Source organism: Cavia porcellus, unplaced genomic scaffold (genome assembly GCF_034190915.1).
Source record: "Cavia porcellus strain 051 isolate PalLab524CR breed Dunkin Hartley unplaced genomic scaffold, mCavPor4.1 scaffold_11, whole genome shotgun sequence".
Classification (NCBI taxonomy): domain Eukaryota; kingdom Metazoa; phylum Chordata; class Mammalia; order Rodentia; family Caviidae; genus Cavia; species Cavia porcellus.
In genome coordinates, this window is record NW_026947494.1 from 64,510,598 (window position 1) to 64,529,385 (window position 18,788).

Below are 18,788 nucleotides of genomic sequence, written 5' to 3' on the forward strand. Positions count from 1 at the left end.
TTTGCTGTTTTTTTTTTTTTTTAATTTTATTTAAGGAGAAAAAGGAAAATAAAAACAGAAAAAGGATACAAGTAATACAGAATTTCAAAAAAAAATAAACAGTAGGAAACCACTAGTTAATAGATTACATATGGTCATCTTAGAAATAGTTGTTCAAGTTACAAAATTAAAGCATGTAAAGTGGACATTCAAACTGTGAGACTGCAAACAGTTCTGTTCAGTGATCCAACAAATACTCACTAAAATGGTTATCTACCTTATATGCTTAAATATACTTACAGTTATATCCTTTAGAGCACTTTCTTTTCCTCTCTTATTTACAATGATAATTACAAAAACATTTTGGGCTTTGCTGTTGTTTTAATTGTTGCCGTTTTAATGCAAGGTCTCACTATGCGGTGCAGGCTGGCCTTGAACTCACTATGTAGGTAGGCCACACTGGTCTTGTATGTGAAGTGCTCCTCCTACCTCAGCCTGCTGAGTGCTGGGATCGTAGGTGTCCGTCACCACACCCATACAGTGGTTCTTACAAGTTCAGGGAAAGCATCCCACGCTGAGACAAACTGAAATACCTGAATTACTGTAGCAGATAGTGGAGGAAGCACTCAAGGGAAAGGGCATTTTGGAGTGGAGATTGCTTGAGGCCAGAAAACCCAACGACAAACTGGGAAAAAAGGAAGAGCCATTTCACCAAGAAATAAGCACTGAAGTAATGCAACACCATAAGACAAGCCCATGGAAAGCCCCTGGGGCCGGAAGCCACGGAGAGAGTGGCAGGGCACCACAAGGGACAGGGAAGGAGCAGTGCCCTGGGCTCCCAGGCCTGGAAGGTGGCCAGGCAGGGGCCACAGCTTTGTGTACCACTTCCAATGGGCCCGATAGCTCACAAAGTCTGCAACAGACTGCTCACCCCTGACTCAGCCTTTATTCCTGCCCTCAGGACCACAAGAATGTGAAGTCACCCCAACAAGGACAGGTGAGGGGAGCACGTGCCTGCACCAGCTGGGGCTTCAAGGGGCCGCCAGCCCCTCTGTTGCCGACTCACTGCAATGCATGCCCACCATGGTGTTGAGTCAGACTCGGGAGACCAAGATGTCACTGAAACCGAGCTTGGTTTGTTGAGCTGTGCTGATGTTGGCCAAAAGGTGACGGGCCCATCCTGGGACACATTCCATAAGCACCAGTGTCATGGCCAGAGAGCTGAGCAAAGAAGCCAGGCTGTTCTTAGGGACATTTTGAGCAGAAGAAACATGAGCCACTCACACTGAAGCTACATTAGCTTCAGTGAAATGTGCCGCTGTACACATGGGTACACACATATCATTAAGTAATTCATCATTTATTTATTCTGGCAGTGGGGATCTAATTGACAGCCTTTTGCTTAGCAGGCAAGTACTTGAACCAAGAGCTAAATCCTCAGGCCTGCACATATCACTGTGTTATATGTTTTTGTGGGGAGGATACCTAGAAGAAGAATAGTTGAATCTTATGGAATTTCTATTTTCAGGGGTTTTTGTTTTGTGTTTTGTTTTTTAGTTTGAGACAGGGTCTTGCTGTGCAGTTCAGGCTGGCCTTGAGCTTACTTTGTAGCCCAGGCTGGTCTCAAACTTGCAGTGATCCTCCTGCTTCAGCCTCCCGAGTGCTGGGATGACCCAAGAGCTGTTGACCCCCACTTTGAATCCTCACGAGTTGATGTTGTTAAAACTCCTATTTCACAGATTCCTAAACTCCCAGCAGTCACCTCACTCGCTCTCCCTAGCTAACAAGTGGCAAGGGGTGCAGACCTGCTTAGCCTTTTAGTTCCAAGTGGAGTCCTACTGAGACACTTTCCTTGTCAACCTCAGCACTGCTTCCCTTAAGAATTCTCCCTTCCTGCTCCTGGTTCCAGCAGATGCTCCGCTGTGCTTCCCCCACCCTCCCACTCTCCCACCTCCTTTTGCACACAGGCCAGTGTCCCCTTGAGGTCCTTCAGCGAGCTGACTTGTGTGCCGTGAATGGGACAGTCCCAGGGAAGTTACATGGGTCTCACATTGTGGGCTTGCTGACCACCTTGGAATCTGAGGACGGTCCCGACAGGACCAAGACTAACACATCCCAAAGCAAGATCCTCTCCTGAGTGGGGCTGGCAGTTGAGATCAGGAAAGTCTGAGGCTCCAGCCTCAGAACACTTGGGCTGGGCCCTGCCATCTGATCACATTGGGCACATCTCTGCACTTCAGTCGGTTTTGCTGTAAAGAGAACGAGATATTTTCTGTTAACATGCCCACTGCACAGATCCTCTGTATTTTCTCCTTCCCCTTCACTTCCCGAGTTTCTTTGCTCCACTCCTTGGCACTTGGATGACATGGGCTAGGCTTGACTCTACATTCTTTCTCATCTCTCCAATCCATCCCCTCTCAGAGGTACCTTTTTTTGCTTCAGGGATATCAGAGCAGTATGTTCTGTTTCATTAAACTAGTATCTTTTCTATTTGTTTGTACCCCTGAAATTCCAGCTCTCTGGGAGACTGAGGCAGGGACATAGCATATTTGAGCTGAGCCTTAGCATCATAGTGACTAAATGAGGCCCAATCTCACAGTGAGAAAATTTAAAAGAGGCCTAGAGATGCAGCTCAGTACAAAGGTGCTGGGTTCAAACACCAATTCTGTCCTCCAAAGGCTGGGGTAGTTGGTATGATCTTCAAGAGTAGTTTTCTTTATTCAGTGGGACCTCCCAGAACATTGGCTGTACTGAAATCCTGGTCACACTCAAGAAATCAAGGGTATGGAGGAAGTGTGTGGGACAGGGAGAGAGAACCTTTTTGAGCTTTCAGTGGCACAAACAGCCTGCTGCCACATGTGTTCATCACTGATGTAAGTCATTCTCTCAAATGTACTTGACCCCAGAAACCTTTGCTGGAAAAATGCATCCTATGGCTTGTGGAAGGCAGAACTCCCTCTGGAGGGAGTAGTTTAGGCCAAGAGCAGGATTTTAGAGAAGACCCCTGTGTCCTCCACCTGGGTGGATTGGTGGCCCTAGTGACTTTGGTCTTCCAGCCAGTGCTGCAGAAGCCGAGCTTGGGTGGGGTGCCTCCCGTGCCTGTGGGCAGCTGCTCCGGGAGCATACCTGAGGGGTGGAAAGCTGCCAGGGGGCTCAGCAGGAAAACACATTGGCTCTCAAGCTCAGACTAAAAGAATTATTTTTCTTCTCACCAAGATAGTTGTTTTCTAAGTTACAGAAGTAATGCTATCTTATCATAGCAGTTCACAGTACAAACAATCCAGATATATTAAATCTAAAAAATATTGTCATGGTCTCATGCATGCATGGTCAGTCACACTTGATGTGGAATGTTCTTTACAGTTCATGTCCTCACCTACAGCACTTTCTGTGACCTTCATTTTATAGGGTTTTATATGTAGCTGTCAATACAGAATCCTATATAGATCTAATATATATAGTCATAGCTTTTCTATGTATCTATAAGATATAATATGCTAAGCTTACATATTAGCTATAATATATTAGATATATAGGTTACCTGTATTTGTAGACACAAATCTACATAGTTGTAAGTATAGGTTTATAGGTTTTATAGATTTTTGTCTGTGTAGGTGTATATTACATCAACAGAGATGTGTTATCTATAGTTAAATATCTACCTTATTTCTGATCTCTTATGAAATGATTGTATAGAATATATGTTGATAAATCTATGTAGAGTATTACTGAAGAATATAATTCTATGCCTCAATAATATGTATATGCACCTTACTATATCCCTTATTTTTAAATGTACTTGTATTATGCACACTTGCATTTTAAGCAACCATCTTTTATGTCTATTGAATAGACACACTCTGATTTCTAAACAAGATATTGAATGTTAGCACCTTGCACCACATATGAATAGTCCATAATGTACTCACATCTTTTCTGAACAATACACACCTACGTTGCTCTTTTCTCTTTTTAAACAGTTACTGCAAATGGTATTGCAGGTGATGTAACGATGAGCACAGACCTTTCTGCGCTGGTATTGTTATTTCACTTTTATATATGGTGCGTCCTTTAGACTGTGGTTCATTTTTAGGCTGCAGTGTCCAGTTACTCCAGTCCCCCATGTGGAAGCCAGTAGCATTCTTCCACTGGGTTGCCTTTGCACTTTTGTTGAAAATCAGTCTGTGTGTGTGTGTGTGTGTGTGTCTGTGTCTCTGTGTGTGTGTGTGTGTGTGCTCTTCTGGGTCCTCTATTCTGTTGTATGATTTCTGTGTTGCTAGTTCTGTCAATAGCACACTATCTGCGCTATGGGGGCACACACAAGATTTTAAATGTTTTAGAATTTTAAAAAGCAGAAAGACATGGCTGGGGATGTATAGCTAATTGGTAGAACACTTGCTTAGCATGTACCAGTCCCTGTTTGAATCCCAAGCACTGCAGAAATAAATAAATGAAGATGTAATGAATATCTTTAAACATTGTATTTTAAAATAATTGTAAGCTCATAAGAACTTACAAAAATTATACCAAAATCCTGTTACCTACTCAGCCAGGAATAACATCTTATGTAAAGACAGTGATAGGTTCTGCCCATATGAGACTCTGCCAGGCTCAGTGTGCCGGCTGCCCAACACGGCACTGACACCTAAAACAACAGCAAGTCTCTCGTACACTAACTCCCACATTCATCTTTTGGTCCCAAGCCAATAGATTTTCTGTGTCCCTTCTGTGCATGTGCTGAAGGTCCTCCAAACCACTCACGGCACTGTCCACTCAGATAGTCTCCACCGCCTGGACCAAAGGTCCTCAAGTCCTCTCCCAACATCATGACATGTCCACTCATGTAGTTTCCACCCCTATTCCAAACTCCCCCTGACATTTTTGCGGGTCCTTGAAATCTCCAGCAGTCCTTTTGCACCAACAATAGAGGTTTTTTTTTTTTAATCTCTATTTATGTCTCTCAGCTGTGCAAAAGAGCTAACATTGGGTTGTGATGACTCAGATCATTTGAGGCCTGCAGCTCCAGGGGCCTCCCCCAGTTTGATCTCCCCAGCCAATGAGCCAATCCTATTCCTCTCATCTCTGCCTTTGCCACTGTCTGCCTCCATCCAACACTGATCCAATCTGCTCCCCACAGGTGAGTCTCTCCTTTTACTCTCCCTCTCTCTCAAAAATTTTGTGCCCCATGTCAGGACACCCCTCCATCCTCTGGATGACAACCAAAGGGGTGGATGGGGAACCTGTTTCTCTCTGTCACACCCCCAAGTAGGGTGATAATCCTCCTTTGGAGTTGTGAGTGGCTTTGGCCTTCAGATCACCTCTAATTTGATCGTTATGGGAAATACTCTTTCCCACCCACAAAAACACACTCTACTCAGGTGTCTCTTAAAGAACTTAAACACTCTTGGTCTCAGAGAGAACTCTAAGCCAAAATGGCTAATCTCTTATTGCCCTTGAGCTTGGATCCAATATAAAATGAACAATAACAGCTTCTGGCCAGAACAGGGCACTTTCAGTTTTAGCATTCTCTGCAACTCAGACAGCATTTGCTTTCACAACAGCAAGTGCTTGGAGACACCTTACCTGCCAGCCTGTGTTGCTTTTAGGTGCATTCTTCTCATTCAGACATGAGAGTTGGCCCCAGCACTTCTGACTCACCCTACACCACTAAACCCTCCTGATAACCCTAACAATCCCATTGATGATGCCCTTTCTGCTTTCCCTCCTGCCTTTCACTGCACCCACAGGTTCCTCCCTCTGAACCTCTCCATCAGCCTCACCTCCCCGTCTCCTTCTCACTCTGTGAGCCTCACCACTTAATCCTCCTCCTCCTCCTCCTCCTCCTGTCCTCCATCACCATTTTCTCCCCTAGACACACATACTCTATCTCTTCAGTCCATTCACTCCACCACTTTCTCCTCCCCTACTCCTCCATTGCCATTTTTCCTCCAGAAAACCACACCAAATCTCACTCCCACACCTCCAGCCATCTTCTCTCCAACCACCATTGTCTTCTGGCTGACTGCCACCCCTCACACCCCTAAAGGGCTAGTACTTGTTCATGTCCCTTTTACTCTGTCCAAGCTGTGCCAGATCTCCCATAGACGAGGCTCCTTCTCCACACATCCCCACAACTACATAAAAGAGCTCCAATTTGGGATTAATTCCTATGATTTACATTATAAAGTTCTCTACATTGTTCTTACAGCTACACTTTCTCCTTAAAAAACACCTCAGCTATGGAAAGGGGCCCCAAATGAGGCTGACTATAGACACCAAACTAATCTTAACCATCCTGCTGGGGACAGTGCACTACCAAATGCAGACCCCAATTGGGATTAGCAAGGAGAACATGGCTCACAACATATGAATGACCATCTGCATTATTGTAGGCCTAACCCAAATTTCTCAGAAAGTAACTAGCTTATATAACTGTATAATTCAAAATCACACTCAACACACTGAGGGAAACCCTGTGGAATTTCTTTCTTATCTTACAGTTACTCTAAACAAATGCACTAATTTTAACTGCCAGTCTGCTGAGGGAATAATCCTCAACCCCCAAATTATTACCAACCTACACGTGACATCCAAACTACAAAAAAACAAATTGTGGCCCCCTAATGCCCGCAAAGAGATCTTCTCAATCTGACCTTTCATGTCTTCAATAATAGATAGGACCAACCACAACAAGACAATCTTGAGAAGACTAATATTGTATGCCTACTTTTGGGTGCAGCACTCAAGGCTTCTGGGAAACATAAATCCAAACAAAATGGTGCTACCCGAGCAAACTCTACACCATGCTGCATGCACAGGAAAGAAGGATGCTGGGCATGAGCCTGTCCCAAACCATGGCCACCACCAAGACTTTGTCTCCTCTGCAACCAGGAGGGTCACTGGAACTACAACTACCCTGTCTGTAAGAGAGCAGGTAAGTCATCAAACTCCCCACCCTCACAGGAGATCTCACTGCCGCCACCACTGGACTCTTCCTTAGCTGTTCTGCTCAGTCTCACCACTGAAGAGGACTGATGGGGATTGATGGGTCCATCAAGGTATCTCTCACAACCCCAACTTTCACTGAATATCTTAGGTAAGACACTCTCCTTTCTTATTCACACAGGGGCTGGTTACAGTATTCTTCCTGAGTACGTTTGGTTCCTGTACCCAATCCATGATGTCCGCTGTAGGTGTTGAGGGAAAACCTGCACAACCCCTCCGGACAGGCCCCATCCCCTCCTGATTCCAAACCTTTCTTCCCCCATAATTTACTTATAATTCCAAACTGACTAGAACCCCTATTATGCAGAGATATCCTCCAAAAGTTCAGCTTCTGTTTCACTTCCTCCCTTCTCACAGCTCTCACTTTTTTGACTCAACCAACCTGTGCTGTTGCTACCATAAGCCGTGTTCCCCCTCCTTTATCAATCCTATAGTTTGGGATACCACCAGCCCATGCCGCTACATGCTATTGATGCCACTCCTGTGCTAATTCATCTCAGAGAGCCTTCAAACTTTCTGTGCAATCACCAATATCCAACAGCCCCCAAAAATCCACAGGGACTCAAACCTATGATCTCACACCTATCAACCCGTGGCTTTCAAGTTTGCTTTTTTTTTTCTTTATTTCTTTTTCCTTTTTCCCTTTCCCTGGTACCAGGGATTGAACTCATGACCTCCTGCTTGCAAGGCAGGTGCTTATGCTGCTGAGCTAAATCCCCAGCCCCAACCCATGGCTTTCTTAAACCAAAACACACAGTCAGCATTCTTCATTCCCAAGCTGCCATCTGGCAGAAAAGAAGCCTGATCAGTACTCAAGGAATCCCTATCACAAGTGCACCCTTTATCCTCAAACTACTAGAGGCAGCACAACTCTCAAAACAGGTAGCAGTCATTCCCTGCAGGGGACACCAAACATCGTCAGATCCTGTTTCTCAGGGTAATATCTTTGCTGGCACACAGGCCAAGTTGAATGCACCATAGCCATATATCCTTCTCATCTTCTCTCCCTTATCCCAAATATCCTGCCACCACCTCAATATTCACCTGCACAGCTACAATTAATCCATAAATCTACCTATAGCCTAAACACTCAGGGATGGATTTTCCCAGGACCGAAACTTCTCCTTTCAGACCAGCAGGCCTTAAACTTCATCACCTGCCCACACAACTGCTTTCGTGTAGGTACCCAGACTCTATATAAACTTCCATCTCTGATCACTACCCACCCCTCTTTAAAAACCCTCATGTGCCAAGCCATGCACAATTGCCATCTCTTTGCCAAGACACCTCCTCGGGGATATTTACCTGCTCCCTCTTTCCCAATTCACCAACTTTGTGGACACACTCCAGACAAAGACTGGAAGATAGATTTTACACACATGCCTCATCATAAGACCTCCAAATACCTTCTTACCTTTGTCTGCACTTTCTTGGGGTGAATAGAAGCCTTCCCAATGTCTGACAGACTGCAGAAATAGTTTCTAGAATTGATATACAAGAGAGTATCTGCCATTTGGCTTACCTCAAACTACCCAATCAGACAACAGATCACCTTTCCTCATTCAGATTACTTGACAGTTATCCTTGAAACTACACATCACTCAGAATCTACACGTACCATACCACCCACAATCCTCAGGAAAAGCAGAAAAAGCAAACAGTCTTCTAAAGACACACCTCGCAAAACTCATCCTAGAACTACATCTACCTTGGCCTGAACCTTTTCCCTTAGGGCTAATTGTCTTCAGAGTGGCCACTTCCTTCAATGTCCACTTTCCTGAGTCCTTTTGAGCTCATGTATGGGTATCCTCTTCTTTCTTCACAACTTACCTGTCCCACGGAACCTTCCCTGTTTTGCTGATTGTAGCCCAATCCTCTCCATTTTTAGACATCTTTTATGACAATATGCCAATCTATGTCTCCCTCTACCAAAAGATAAACCAAAACCAGAACGTTCTATAACTCCTGGAGACTTAATATACCTCAAATCCTCTAAAACCACAAGACTTCAACCAAAGTGTATAGGACCTTACCTGGTCACCCTCATGACACCAAGAGTGGGTAAGGTTGCCAGTCTTCCAACAGTGCTCAAGACTGCCAATCTCTCATCTTGGATTCACATCAGCCATGTTAAGTGTTGCCCTGACAGTGCTAACCCCAAAGCTCCATCCCCAGACTGGTCATCGCACCTTCTGTTCCTCACCCATCTTCAGCTCAAGTGAATCTAAACCACAGTGTTCTGGGACTCAGTACCCTCCTTGCTGTTTTTCTACCACTGGTCTTTATATTTGCTGAGGCACTTTGGACAGTCTCCCCTAGCGACACCAAGATGACCATCACCTTTCTGTTGCTTGCTAGATTCTTGCATAACCACTCTCAATTGTCTAAAATTATCATGATGGCAAAGGTATTAGCCTTCATATTCCCTTCCTTCCTAATTTTTATACAAATTTCACAGACTTTCTCCTGGACCCTCCTCTTTTCTTTCCAAACCACTAGGGATAATTTTCCAATTCACAAGAGTATGAGAAATATAAACTCTTGATTTATGCAAAGTGGCCTCCCTCTTATTGTGAACTGTGCTAGGAGATAAAGGAACATATCTCACCATGGCTGGAGTTCTCACTGACTAAAAACCTCCTGCTCTGACCCCAAACTTTTTTAGTGCTCCACATGGGACTGAAAGGGCCCACGTCCTAGAAATGTTTGGAAATAACAGGACCCTTGGATCAATTTTTCTTGACACTTTGTTCTGCAACACACTAGGTTCCTATAACCCTATTAGTTTAATGCTCAGGCAATCCTCTTGGCTGACAGACCCACCTGGAGGATCAGACTCTGTAGTATGGGAACAGACCTGGGTGTTAACTTGAATATAAAAATGATCCCAAACCGAACAAGATACTCATTCTTAACATTCTCACCTTTAGCTTACCCCTGCCCCTTCCCTCACTATACTTTACGCCTCCACTATTCCTCAATCACTAAATCACACATATGCCCTTATATGGTCTTCCCTTCACACAGACTGGACACAATGCTGGTTCTGTCTCCCACTCAACCAAAACCTGTGGCTTGCCACAGGGGTTCCTTGTTCTTGGGATGGTCATGCCCCAGCCCTACACATGTGATCCATTTCAAACTTCAACAGCTTGTCGACACCCTGTAAATGTGTACAGCTGCTCCTGCTAGGTTAAACCTAGGAGGGAACAGGGATGCAGCAGGACACAGCATCTGTGCACCAGGGCATTTGCGTAGCATGTGTGAATCCTGGGCTCCTTCCTGACCACCTGAAAGGGAGATTACCAAGTGCTGTGAAGTGCTGGCCACACAGCCATACCAATCCCAGGATGACCCTTTCTCCTGGTGCAGTCAGGGCTGGGAGAGTTCAGGGTGGATCATTCTGAGGTTGCATAGGAGAATCTATGCAAGTGAACTGCAGTCCCCTTGGCCCCTGTGCAAGGCATCTCATGTACCTTCTGCGTGCTGGGCACACGGCAACTGGGTAGCTGCACATCTGCAGATGCACTAAGTAAGCTGCTGGTCAGGTATTGTGGTGGGGGGGGGTTCGGGAGGTAGTCAGTGATGTGATACATGCCAACCAGGGGTTGTTTCCATACATCGGGGCTCCTGAGCCAGGCAGGACAAGGGGTTGGCCAAGGAAGGCCCCTGGAGGAACTAATTGCTGGATCCACATTCTTTGAGAGATTTTGCTTTCCAGGCAGAGACGGAGAGGGGAGACCCAGAAGAAGGAGGATGGCAACAGCACAGACAGGAGGGAGGCCAGTGTGATGTGTGGTGCATGTCTGTGTGGCTGGTGGGGTGAAGGGAGAAAGACATGGTTCACGGGAGATACTGGAACACAGAGTCCTGGGAATAAGGGCAGCTCTGAGAGATGATGTGGGACAGGAGATGAGAATGCAGGCTGCTAAGTGACTTTGAATACAAGGGGCAAGACAGGATGCACAGGGACCTAAGAGGAGGCTTCTGGGGTCATCCAGGCAAGAGGTGGTGGAACTGGCTTAGGATAAGCAGGGGGGCAGGTCTTGGAGAGGTCCAGGAATCTCATGGGGACCCAGGCTACCTGGGATCGTCATGGCAAAAAGCCTGAGTGTTCACGTTCATCTTTCCTGTCTTAGGTGCATTCTGATTGCAGGAAGCTACACCAAATTTCCCCACTTTTTCCTTGCACTCAAAACGCAGACAAGCCCAGTGGCCAGCAATGTCTGCTCCAGCTTACACATGGAATCGGACAGTGTCCCCAGGTTCAGTATAGGGCCTCTTCCCACCTTAGATGCAAAGTCCGGTGGGGGTCCATGGCATCGGCAGGGGTGCTGGTCCTCTGGTGGGGTAGAGGTAGGATGGGAGTCCTTGGAAAACCCATAACCAGTGTGTGTGCTGAATGGACGTCTGCAGGGCTGGCGGATTATTTTACTCACAGGCATGGTGCCTCAAGATTGGTGGGCCAGTCCCTCTCCAGAGGGGATCTGCAGAGTCCCTGGGTGGGGTGCACAGGCTGGCTATCTGCTCTCTTGGCATGGGGCTGGCTTCCCTTGCCCTCAGTGAGCTGGCAAGAATGCTGCAGGAATGCAGCATCCCTGCGTTTGGAGGAGGAGTGATAGAGGGAAGGGCTGGTACACCAAGAGTCTGTCCCAGGAGCCCAGCCATCACGCTGTGTGTCCTGCACTGGGTCTGTTTGACATGTGCTCTCACACTGGCTGCTCTCCAGAAGGACGGCAGAAATCGTGTGGATCCGCTGCATGGCTCTGCTCCCTGCTTTGAGTGATTCACATGTTAGGTGTGATCTACAGGGATCGCCTTTTCTGATTTGTGATGTAAGAGTATCTGCAGCTCAGTGACTCCTCTCTGACCAGCTCTGATGTGACTCTTCTAGGCAGTTAGGTGGAATCTCCATTTTGGTTATTTTTATTCATGGGTTCACTAATCTTTTCTTCTGGCTTATTCTTTCTTTTCTGTTTGTTTTTTGAGACAGGGTTTTGCTCTGTAATTCAAACTGGCCTTGAACTCACTATATACTCAAGGCTGGCCTTGAACTCACAGCAATCCTTCTGCCTGAACCTCCAGAGTGCTGGGATGATATGCATGTGCCACCACATACAGCTTTGGCCATATCCTTTCTCTAAAATGATACATATTTCTTAGGACATGATTCTCAGATCTAGGACTTCTGTTTGGTTCTTCTTTACACTTTGCCCTTTCTTCTTTGATTCTCAAGATCTTTCTTTTATTATTATATCTTTCAGCATATTCATAATAAATATTTTTCAATGGTCTAGATTGTTTCACTATCTGAGAAATCTTTTCCTCTCTCTTTAATCTTGCTTCTTTGCTCTTTATTTTCTTACCGGTTACCCCAAGGACTTCACAAGGGGCCACATCTGCAGCCCATATTAATTTTTGATTCTGAAACAAGGTCTCAGGAAGTCACTAAATTGCAAGTCTGGGCATGAACTTTCAATCCTCTACCTCAGCTACTGTGACACTGAGGGTAGAATGGGAACTTGGTTGCTTTGGTGATCTCCTGGAAGAGGTTACCAGAAGGAGGAACACAGTTCTGGGTATATCTGGGTAGATCCTGGTGGGTTGGTCTAGGGGTCTGTGGCCCCAGCCCTGTCTTCTGTTGTGATTTTCCGCAGCTCTGCATCCCAGTCACCTTGAAATGAGCACCTTTGCTCTGTTGCATCTCTTTGCCATGATGGTTTTGTTTGTGAGCCAGCCAGTCGTGGACTGAGTCCTCAGAACCTGACTTCCCATGAACTATTTCCTTCCTTAAACTGTGGGGATCAGTACTGTGTCTCAGTGTCTTGGTTACTTTTTTCTTGTTGCTGGGACAAAACACCCAAACATCCTGAAATGAAGGAAAGAAAGGTTTATTTATCTGTTTGTGGAGGTTTCAGTCCATAATCAGCTAACTCCAGGGCAAGGAGGGGAGCAGGGCACCAGGGGTATGCTTTCAGGCAGCAGTCAGTTAAAGCAGCCAGAGTAAAAAGCCAGGATACAAGACTCTTTTCCTCCCCTATACTGCACACAGACCACCCCCACTGTAGGTTGGGTGTAGGGCTCACACCCTCTCCATGCTCTGCTCTTACACAGGCTCAGAATGTTTACAAATATGCTGGCTCCCTGCAGAATCTTTTAGGTAACCTTCTTCGAAACTTCTTAAACTGACACAGTGTATCAACCATAACACACAGATGTAAGGAAGCTAATTATTCAGCCTCCCTAAGTGCCAGAGGTGTATGCCACCATGCCCTGTTGGTTTGGGGTTTTTTCCACTTGACTTTGTCAGGGCTGGGGATCAAATTTAGGGCCTTGAGCACTGTAGGCAACTGCTCTACTCATGAACTGCCTCTCCACCCCTGCTTCAAAGTTTCTGTGTACTTCTCTATAATGTCCATGGAGGACTGTTTCCAGTACACACACATCCATCCAGCCAAAACTACCCAAATGCAGATGCTCTCGTGCCTTACACAAAATGATGCACTGTGTGCTGCCCCTATACACTTTCAATCCTCACTAGATTATTATAATGCCTGAACCAATGCAAGTGCTAGGGAAGTAGTTGTTATTCCACATTTTAGGGGGATAAAAAGGAAAAGAAATTTGGTCATGGTCAGTTCAGGCACATTTTTTCCCCAAATATTTACAGTCTGGTTAGAGTTGCATCCACATGTTTTGAACCCCAGATATGAAGGGGCTACAATTTATAGAAACACTGATGATTGAGGAGCACTGTTGTCTTGTTTTCCAAGCCTTTGAAGGGGTTTAATAAAAACACAGAGCCTGAGGCAGCCCACTCGGAGATGGGTGTGCAGGAGTGCAGGAGAAAGAATTACAAAGAACTCCTGCATCTGGGGACAGCTCCAGCCCATCTCACCAGACCAGTCAGGACAGCCATCCACCTCCATCAAGCCTCACCTTGCCCCTGCGGCTCTGAATACCCTTGAACCTCTGAGGCTGTCTGTCCTGAGGGTTGGAGGAGGTTGCAGGTGAAGCAGAGAGGGTGGAGCACAGACCTCAGCTAACAGAGCCTGCGAGGTGAGAGGAAAATTAGATGGAGAGCTGCTCCCAAGCCCTGCAGAGCTTCAGACCCTGAAAGCACCCATCTGGGGCCTGGATTGTTCCCCCAAGGTCGCCCGACCTTTGTTAATTTTTGTTGTCCTCTTATCCCTCTGAGTAGCACGGCTGTCCCCGGGCCCTTCTCGTCTGTCAGTGCAGTTTTGCCCCCACCATCACCTATCCCAGCCCTCATGCCCTGGCTGAGATGCTTTCTTCTGGCCCGTGCCACAAGCCCCCAGTGGTTGGCTGAACAGCACCATGGACAAACATACCACACTCAGCCCCAGCTGCCACTGGCCAGGCTACCCACCCCCAGTATGGTCAACCCAATTGTCATCCTTCTATCTTCTCAGACCTAACTCCTTAGGGCCATCTCTGAATCCTCTACCACTCTTTAACAAAGGAGCCCCTCCCCAATATCCCCAGCTGAAACTCAGCCTTGGTCTCTGGGGTGACCCTCCTCCCCTGCTCCCCTGACCCTCCCCACCTGCGGTCAGAGCATGTGTGAAGCCTGGGGCACAGCCGGTCCCTCCCATGCCTTGTACCTTGGTGCCCCCACTGCTGATTGCCCTGCAAGCTCTCTTGGCATGCTGCCTTTGGACCCCTCTCTCTCTTGGATTCTTCTACTGTCACCACACTCAGTCCCATGGCCCTGACCTTCTGGGCTACTCCTACCTGAGTTATACCACCTGGCTCCTTGTCTCTGGTGACAGAACCTCTCCCACCCTGGTGTCTCCCAATATCATCTTCCTGCCAGGGCCTCCATGGTCACTTTGTTTAAAATGTCCTCTTTCCCTCCCATGCACACTGCTGTTTGCTCCTTACCATCTGTCAGTGCCACGTATCTGGAGCTCAGCTTATCTGGGGACCTTGGGGTTCACTGTTAGCACTGCTGGACCAACAGAAGCATGGGTGCTTGCACCGCTTCACACAGCGAGTGCTCCCTCCTGGCCTGCATGTGGAAAACCTGCAGATTGTGTGAGCCAGCAGCCCCTTCCTCTAGCCTGTACCTGTGTGTCCTGTAAGCTGCCCATCTGTTCCACCTGGGTTCTCTCATGCCTCCACACAGAAGGGGACATGGCTGGGCGTGGCAGAGCCATGGAGCTGCCAGTCTCCCTTGCTTCCTGGATTACTGCACTTAGTAGGGTGCAGGCATTGGACAGGGCTCATGAGGATGAAGAAAAAGAGGAGCTATATTGCAATCCAAATATTATATATTATAATCCAAATTCTGTATGCTGTAATCCAAATTTTACATATTAGAATCCAAACATTGTAATTCCTTTTGCAGTCCTCCTCACAATCCAGAAAGATATATTTTAGTTCCACTGAAACCTAATTGGAATCTCAGCAAGTTAACACCCATCTACCACCTCCAATGCAACTCTTGGTGAGAGTAAAGACACTAAGTCCTAGTCTAAGTTATGGGCAGCCAAGGAATCCCAAGTCTGATCCAAGTGATGATACACAGACAAAGGCCTTGATGGAAGGTCTCTCCCACAGTGTTTTATCTCATGAAGAAATCAGTGGTCCAAGGATGACTGACAGTGAGGATGGCAGGAACTACATGAGTAATTTTGTTTTACATGAGTACTTTGAGCTGGCTAGCCAGGTGGGGAGAAAAGCATCTTTGCAATATGCGAGGAGAATGATATGCAGAAGGACCAGTCTGCATAACCCAGTCAGGGTAGCATTTGAACACTTTGAGGAGGCCGTTGCTTCGGTCTCTGATATGTAAACTTTTTTACCCTGAGAGGTCACGGACTTTTATTTAGAGGCTCATACCCAGTGGACATTGCTGGAGCTGACTGGTTCTGCCATCCCACTGTGTTCAACTGTTTAACAGGGAACACAGTGTGAGGAAAATGTCACTTGCCTTAAGGATTACATGTCAGTATCTTGGCTGCCCTTATTTGCCTTGCTTAGAGCCAGTTTAAGGGTGATGGACATACTATAGCCAAGTCTGTACATAGCAGGGCATGGCAACAACTCGGTTGAACTAATGCTGAAGCAATTGTTCAGCATTCAAGCGGAGCTGCTCAAATTGGCTCCTACAGGGGTGTCTAGATAGAGCCCCAGATCTGCCTTACCAACTGAGAGGCACCAAGGGAATAACCTCCTCTCCTCAACCACAGGCAGTTAACAGGATTGGCAAACACTTTTCAGGAGCATGGAGACTGTCCCAGGGACCATGTCATCCTGCCATACCTGTACCAGCCAGCACCATTACCTGGAATCAGAAGAAAGAAGCCTGGAAACAAGGCCAGGAGAAAACACTGCAGACACTCAGTAGGCTGAGCCGTGGGAAGTGCGGATAGGAGGGCGCGTTCTTTCATAATTCACACTCTACTCAGTTTCAGAGTGCATCCCATGAAAGTATAGTCCTCTTATGATGGAAACAATAACTTCCTTCTGTGCTCTCTAGAGGCACTAACCTCTGTTTGTTCAGCACTTGCAGTGGATGTGGGAGATGGCAGGGGCCTGGCACATCACAGTGGAGCAGGAGTTTTCTGCCTGTTTTCTGCAGAGACTAAGGGAGCAGAGCCCCTGGCAGCCTCCGAAGCCAGGCATCCCAGACCGTGCTCCCCAGAAGCCAGCACCCTCTGCATCTGGATCCATGTGCTTATCTGTGTCCACATCTGCTATGCTCTGCCACTTGGATGGTGGGTCCAGGGCTTTGCCTGGGGATGTGACCTGAGAAGAGCGCCTGACTGTTGCAGTCCCCTCCCTGCCACCCCAGTCGACCACAGGCCTGGGTCGGGTGGGCTCAGCTCTGTCACCACAGTGTTTTTGTTTTGGTCTAACCTGTTCCAGCCTCAGAGGTTTGAGATCACTGAGAACTGCAGCTCTGACCAAGAGGAGATCTCCTATGGCCTGTGTGGCCATCGGATGCTGATGCACATGAATGATTTCCTTTGTGGGCATGGGGGTTACTGTCACTGGCATCAGGCATGGGAGGATCATGTCGGGTAGTGTGGGGCGTGTGTGTGTCACGGTACCTCCACATAGTCTGGAGAAAATCTTGCGTAGGTTTCCCAAAACCATCAGAATGAGCTTGTTAGGGACATCCTTCAGGCTGCACGTGGACAATGAGCTTCTGGCGGGTCAGAGCATCTCCTCCCCCAGTCATCTTTTCTGGTCCTTCTTCCTAGAATTTGGTCTCTGCCACCTCTGATTCGACCCTGTCGTGCCCAGAATCAGCCCTGTCCTAGGCACAGTTTAAGTCCTTGCTCCTGATGTCCCTGAGCTCCAGACCACATCCCTGTTGGGGCTATGCCTCTCAAACCAGGGGCAGGCAGGTCCAGCTCCTTTTGGTTAGTAAACAATTTCTCATGACCTATCCTTCGTAACAAAGGCAGGGCAGAAGGGGTCATAGTCCTTGACTTGAAGTTACATTACAAAGCTGCTATCATAAAGTCAGCATGGTACTTCAATAAAAATAGACCTGAAGATCAATGGAATAGATTAGAAGAGACATCTACAACTACAAACACACTCAGACACACCTTACCTTTGACAAGGGGACCAAACACGTTCACTGGAACAAAGACATCCTTGTTAATAACTGATGCTAGAAAAACTGGCTCTCCGTATGCTTTAAAGTAAAACTAGACCCTTGCCTATCACCATGTACTAAACTACAGTCAAAATGGATCAAAGATCTAAATATTAAAAGAGAAACACTAAATCTGCTAGAAGACAGATGAGGTATAAATCTTGAAGGTAGTGAAGAGAATTCATGAACAAAAATCAAACAGCATGGGAAGTACTTCCAGAATCCATAACTGAGATCTCATCTTATTAAAAGGTTTTTGCATGTCAAAAGAAATCTCAAGGGGCTGGGGATTTAGCTCAGCGGCATAAGCGCCTGCCTTGCAAGCAGGCAGTCGTGAGTTCGATCCCTGGTACCGATAAAAACGAAAAAGACAAAAAAAAAAAAAAAAAAAAAAGCTCAAAGTAAAAAAGAACTCATGAATGTTTAAAAAAATCTTAGTCAACTGTCCCTCAGACAAAGGACTTCTGTCTAGAGCATAAGGAATTTAAAAATCAGACCCCCAAAATACAAAGGCCCAATCCAAAAATGGGCATCTGAGATGAATACACACTTCTCAGATGAAGAAATATACATGGCAAATAGACATGAAGAAATGTTCAGCATCATTGGTCATTAGAGAAATGCAAATTAAAACCACACTGAGAGCCCATCTCACTCCAGAAAGAATGGCAAGGATCAAGAAAATTACCAGCAACAAATCCTGGACAGGCTGTGAGGAAAAGGAATTCTCCTACACTGTTGGTGGGAGTGTAGACTGGTGCACCTCTCTGGAGGCCAGATTGGAAGTTTCTCCAAAAGCTGGGATTGGAAGCCCCATTTGAACCAGCTATTCCGCTTCTGGGCATATTGAAGAAGAACTGAAAACATGATATCACAGTGATATATTTGCACCCATGTTCATAGCAGCACAATTTGTAATAGCCAGATCTTGGAAACAACCAAAATGCCCATCAACTGAGCAATAGATAAAAAGATGAGATACCTTTTTACAGTAGAATCCTATGTAGCTGTAAAGAATGATCACGTTCAGATTTGTATCGGTAAATGGATGCAACTGGAGACCATACTCATAAGTGAAATAAATCAAAATCACATATATAAATACTATATTGTCTCCTTAGTGTGAGAAACAGTAAGGCACAAAATCCTCAACAAATCCTGTGAAAGG